The sequence below is a fragment of the Ranitomeya imitator genome, chromosome 2 (assembly GCF_032444005.1).
Source record: "Ranitomeya imitator isolate aRanImi1 chromosome 2, aRanImi1.pri, whole genome shotgun sequence".
In the NCBI taxonomy this organism is placed as follows: Eukaryota; Metazoa; Chordata; class Amphibia; order Anura; family Dendrobatidae; genus Ranitomeya; species Ranitomeya imitator.
In genome coordinates, this window is record NC_091283.1 from 571,523,003 (window position 1) to 571,529,123 (window position 6,121).

The window sequence follows — 6,121 nt, forward strand, 5'->3', positions numbered from 1 at the left end:
TGGAAAATAAGTATTTGGTCAGAAACAAAATGTCATCTCAATACTTTGTAATATATCCTTTGTTGGCAATGACAGAGGTCAAACGTTTTCTGTAAGTCTTCACAAGGTTGCCACACACTGTTGTTGGTATGTTGGCCCATTCCTCCATGCAGATCTCCTCTAGACCAGTGATGTTTTTGGCTTTTCGCTTGGCAACACGGACTTTCAACTCCCTCCAAAGGTTTTCTATAGGGTTGAGATCTGGAGACTGGCTAGGCCACTCCAGGACCTTGAAATGCTTCTTACGAAGCCACTCCTTCGTTGCCCTGGCGGTGTGCTTTGGATCATTGTCATGTTGAAAGACCCAGCCACGTTTCATCTTCAATGCCCTTGCTGGTGGAAGGAGGTTTGCACTCAAAATCTCACGATACATGGCCCCATTCATTCTTTCATGTACCCGGATCAGTCGTCCTGGCCCCTTTGCAGAGAAACAGCCCCAAAGCATGATGTTTCCACCACCATGCTTTACAGTAGGTATGGTGTTTGATGGATGCAACTCAGTATTCTTTTTCCTCCAAACACGACAAGTTGTATTTCTACCAAACAGTTCCAGTTTGGTTTCATCAGACCATAGGACATTCTCCCAAAACTCCTCTGGATCATCCACATGCTCTCTAGCAAACTTCAGATGGGCCCGGACATGTACTGGCTTAAGCAGTGGGACAAGTCTGGCACTGCAGGATCTGAGTCCATGGTGGCGTAGTGTGTTACTTATGGTAGGCCTTGTTACATTGGTCCCAGCTCTCTGCAGTTCATTCACTAGGTCCCCCCGCGTGGTTCTGGGATTTTTGCTCACCGTTCTTGTGATCATTCTGACCCCACGGGGTGGGATTTTGCGTGGAGCCCCAGATCGAGGGAGATTATCAGTGGTCTTGTATGTCTTCCATTTTCTAATTATTGCTCCCACTGTTGATTTCTTCACTCCAAGCTGGTTGGCTATTGCAGATTCAGTCTTCCCAGCCTGGTGCAGGGCTACAATTTTGTTTCTGGTGTCCTTCGACAGCTCTTTGGTCTTCACCATAGTGGAGTTTGGAGTCAGACTGTTTGAGGGTGTGCACAGGTGTCTTTTTATACTGATAACAAGTTTAAACAGGTGCCATTACTACAGGTAATGAGTGGAGGAAAGAGGAGACTCTTAAAGAAGAAGTTACAGGTCTGTGAGAGCCAGAAATCTTGATTGTTTGTTTCTGACCAAATACTTATTTTCCACCATAATATGCAAATAAAATGTTAAAAAAACAGACAATGTGATTTTCTGGATTTTTTTTTCTCAGTTTGTCTCCCATAGTTGAGGTCTACCTATGATGTAAATTACAGACGCCTCTCATCTTTTTAAGTGGTGGAACTTGCACTATTGCTGACTGACTAAATACTTTTTTGCCCCACTGTACAATATTTAAAATGAAGAACAAGTAACGTTAAATAAACAAACTTACTGGTATTTCAATGGGAACTATGGGTCTGCTTTTGGCTAATGAGATGGTCAATGTCCGGTGAAGCAATTGTTCTCTTTCTTGATATCATTGTTTCTTAGGGATTCCAAATTGCTATTAGTAAAATGCCAATATAAATACAGCGCTACAAAAACAATATACCAGCAATAAAAATCGCCCACACAGAGACATAGAGACTGCACTGCCCATCAATGCAGTCTGTTCAGTCCATATCCGTTAAGCCTCCCCAGTGCCCATATTGGCGGAACTCCGCTTTTACCTCAGGCTCAGACTGGTGTGGTGTGAGAGTCCCCAATAGGCAGCATAGTCCCCAATAGCAAGCACAAATACCTCAGTGACATCTTCATGCCAAAACCAGGGCTATAAGTAACCCATTAGATAGATACCCACTCCAAAGTGTGTGTGTGTAATATAAATATATATATATATGAGTCAACAGATATATTTAAGTAAAAAGATATATATTTTATTGAAAGTCCAACAATAAAGCCAACAGGAAAAACCACAGGGACACTAATTGCAACTGCCCGATTATTAATAGTATTAAAGTGCTTGTGCAGTAGTATAGCTTATGGTAAGGAGACTTCCTACAAAGGAGGGGATAGTCAAATCACTACATCCGATCACAAAAAAAAACCCTAAGGAGGGAGAACACTTACCACGGGCAAAGGTAAAGGGACACTGGGCCGGTGTTAGATGACCCTGACGCGCGTTTCGCGTGTTCAATCCACCGCTTTATCAATTGGTGTCCCTGGGGTTTTTCCTGTCTCTTTGTCTGTTTATGTGTCATTTTTATGACTATTTTTGGTGGTAATTGTTCCACCATTGTTCCTTGTTTCTCCGGCTATATATAGTCCCCAATAGGCAGGTAAATGTCCCCAAAAGGCAGCATAGTCCCCAATAGGCAGGCAAATATTCCCAATAGGCAGGTACCGTAAATGTCCCCAATAGGCAGCATAGTCCCCAATAGGCAGGCAAATGTCCCTGTCACGATAATGTGAATATGCCATGTTTTAGTCTGCCTAGCTTTACAAGACACACGCTTCTGCCTGCTGCTATGTGTGTAATTCAAACACTACACTCTCTCCTGTAGGAATGTTAGTTAGCAAGGAATGTCTTTGTCTAAAAACCCATGTGCTTGCTGTATGTGGGGGAGATATTAAAGAAGCCATAATGCGACACCAGTGTATGATAGAAATATGACATACATATTTGGAACGTGCTTTGATAGAGCTTCGCTACACCGCCTTTTGCTAAATTCTAGCACCAAAAGAACCTGAGAAATGGATTTCTCCTGAACCGTGTGGAATAGCTAGTCCGAGTTTGGAATCACTAGAAAGCTAATTTCAATATAAGGCTACTTTCACACTAGCGTCGGCCCGATGTACCGATGCAAATTGCGAAAAAAAGAACAACGTGGGCACCGGATGCAGTTTTACAACGCATCCGCTGCCCCATTATAAGGTCCGGGGAAGAGGGAGCGGAGTTCCGGCCGCGCATGCATGGTCGGAAATGGTGGACTCGACGCACCAAAAAACGTTACATGGAACATTTTTTGTGCTGACGGTCCGCCAAAACACGACGCATCCGTTGCACAATGGATGCGACGTGTGACGATACGTCGCAATGCGTCGCTAATGAAAGTCTATGGAGAAAAAAACGCATCCTGCGGGCAACTTTGCAGTATGCGTTTTTACTCCAAAATGACGCATTGCGACGTACATCAAAAAACGCTAGTGTCAAAGTAGCCTAAGATGAGTGATGTGTGTGCCATTATTCTGCTAGGTTCTCAAGCCCAGCTATGATTGTTATAAGTTTTCTTACCAAAATGTGCACCCTGGCAGCTACGGGAGGGTGCAGGGCCGCGCTTAGTAACCCGATGTTTACCCTGGTTACCATTGTAAATGTAAAAAAAAAAAAAAAAACACTACATACATTCCGGTGTCTGTCACGTCCCTTGCCGTCAGCTTCCTGCACTGACTGTGAGCGCCGGCCGGCCGTAAAGCAGAGCACAGCGGTGACGTCACCGGCTTTACGGCCGGCGCTCACAGTCAGTGCGGGAAGCTGACGGCGAGGGACGTGACAGACACCGGAATGTGAGTATGTAGTGGGTTTTTTTTTTTACATTTACAATGGTAACCAGGGTAAATATCGGGTTACTAAGCGCGGCCCTGTGCTTAGTAACCCGATATTTACCCTGGTTACCAGTGAACACATCCAGCGACGAAATAAAGTTCTGGCCTAGCTCCGACCAGCGATGTCACAGCAGGATCCAAATCGCTGCTGCGTGTCAAACACAACGAGATCGCTATCCAGGACGCTGCAACGTCACGGATCGCTATCGTTATCATTCAAAAGTTGCTGAGTGTGACGGTACCTTTACTGCACTCAGCCCAGCCTTCATTCTGACCTAGGAAGCTGCTGCAACAAGAGCCTCAATGCAATGTGACGTCTGGCTCCTCCCACCAGCATGGTTAGCCTCGAATGATCTGATTCTAAGCAATATGTGAGTGTTAATTTCTGTTTTAATCCTTTTTATTTGTCATTTCGATGTACACCTGATTCGTCTTCTTTATAATATCTTTTTAATATTTTGTAAATACGGCTTATCTTTTATGGAGTAAAATATATAATTTTACTAGCTTGTATCTTCATGCTTTATACGACTGTGTGTCCTCTGAGGTGAATTACGCTACTGATTTGGGTTGGCTCCAGACCCGTTAATCGGTGCTGGTGGCACGCTGTAGCGTGCCCAATAGCCAGTACATAGCAGGCAGCCTTTCTGGCGACTAATTACCATAGGTGCAGTACCTAGTCTGACAAGAGGGGAAGGGGGGTGCCAGAGAGCTGCAAGTTCCGAAGTGGGATATAGATAAATCCCCTTCAGAAGGAACCAGGGGCATCCAAACAACCCCGGTTCGTGACAAATTGGTGTGAGTAGTGGGGACAATAAAGATATCCTCCCCGGGATCCCTTACATATTGTTGGGATTCGTAACATAGTGTTGGCAGCATGGTGTTAACCACGACAGTCCCCAATAGGCAGCATAGGTCCCCCATAGGTTGCATAGTCCCCAATAGGTAGCATAGGTCCCCAATAGGCAGCACAGGTCCTCAATAGGCAGGTAAATGTCCCTAATAGGCAGCATAGTCCTCAATAGGCAGCACAGGTCCCCAATAGGCAGGTAAATGTCCCCAATAGGCAGCACAGGTCCCCAATAGGCAGCACAGGTCCCCAATAGGCAGCATAGTCCCCAATAGGCAGCACAGGTCCCAATAGGCAGCATAGTCCCCAACAGGCAGCATAGTCCCCAATAGGCAGCATAGCCTGGACCCTGCGTTTAAAAATAAAAAATTCCAGTACTCACCTATGTCCTCTGCTGCTCTGAAGAGGCGCCCTCTCAACTCTGTCTTCTTCTGGCACAAGCGGCGTGACGTCATCATGCCGCGCAAGGGGCTTGATGACAATCATGTGGTCTGTGCTGCATATGGAGGGTCGCGCATCGCCTTTCTTCGCCGCCTCGTCGTTCCACCCGCAATTACAGAGCCAGCTGGCATTGAACTGTAGTGAAGTTCAATGTCGGCTGGGACAGGGGCTGGATAAATGTCCTCGGCGGGCCGCATGTGGCCATAGCTTGACCCCTGTTATGGAGCATTATATAGGGCATATTTTTGTATGTAGTATCTTATGGGGCCCATCATCAACTTTATGGAGTATTATATGGGGCATATTTTTGTATGGAGTATCTTACGGGGCCATCATCAACTTTATGGAGAATTATATGGGGCATATTTTTGTATGGAGCATCTTATAGGGCCCATGTCTCAATTAATGTAATTTTATTGGCATCTGTTTTTATTTTTGAAATTTACCAGTAGCTGCTGCATTTCCCACCCTAGGCTTATACTCGAGTCAATAATTTTCCCAGTTATTTGTGATAAAATTGGGTGCCACGGCTTATACTCAGGTCGACTTATATTCGATTATATATGGCATATGCAAAATGAACCAGTATGTGTGGCAACCAAGTCTGTAAGTTTATTGAATCTGAAAAAGTTGTATTTAAATGTTTGACACACTTATGAGCATCCCTGAAATAAAGGTAGTCTGGTTATTTAGGAAACTTTCCAACTTTGAAGAACAGTTACTAAGACTCAGTTGTAATTTGCATAGTTCTAGGTGTGAATGAGTTTCTGCTGAGGAAAAGTCCTCCAATGCCAAAAATTGGTCCCCAATAGGCGGCATAGTCCCCAATAGGTAGGTACATGTCCCCAATAGGCAGCACATGTCCCAATAGGCAGGTGAATGTCCCCAATAAGGAGCATAGTCGCCAATAAGCAGGTAAATGTCCCCAATAGGCAGCATAGGTCCCCAATAGGCAGCATAGTCCTCAATAGGCAGGTAAGTGTCCCCAATAGGCAGCATAGTCTCCAATAGGCAGGTAAATGTCCCCAATAGGCAGCATAGTCCCCAATAAGCAGGTAAATGTCCCCAATAGGCAGCATAGTCTTCAATAGGCAGGTAAATGTCCCCAATAGGCAGCATAGTCCCCAATAGGCAGGTAAATGTCCCCAATAGGCAGCACAGTCTTCAATAGGAAGGTAAATCCCCCCAATAAGCAGCATAGT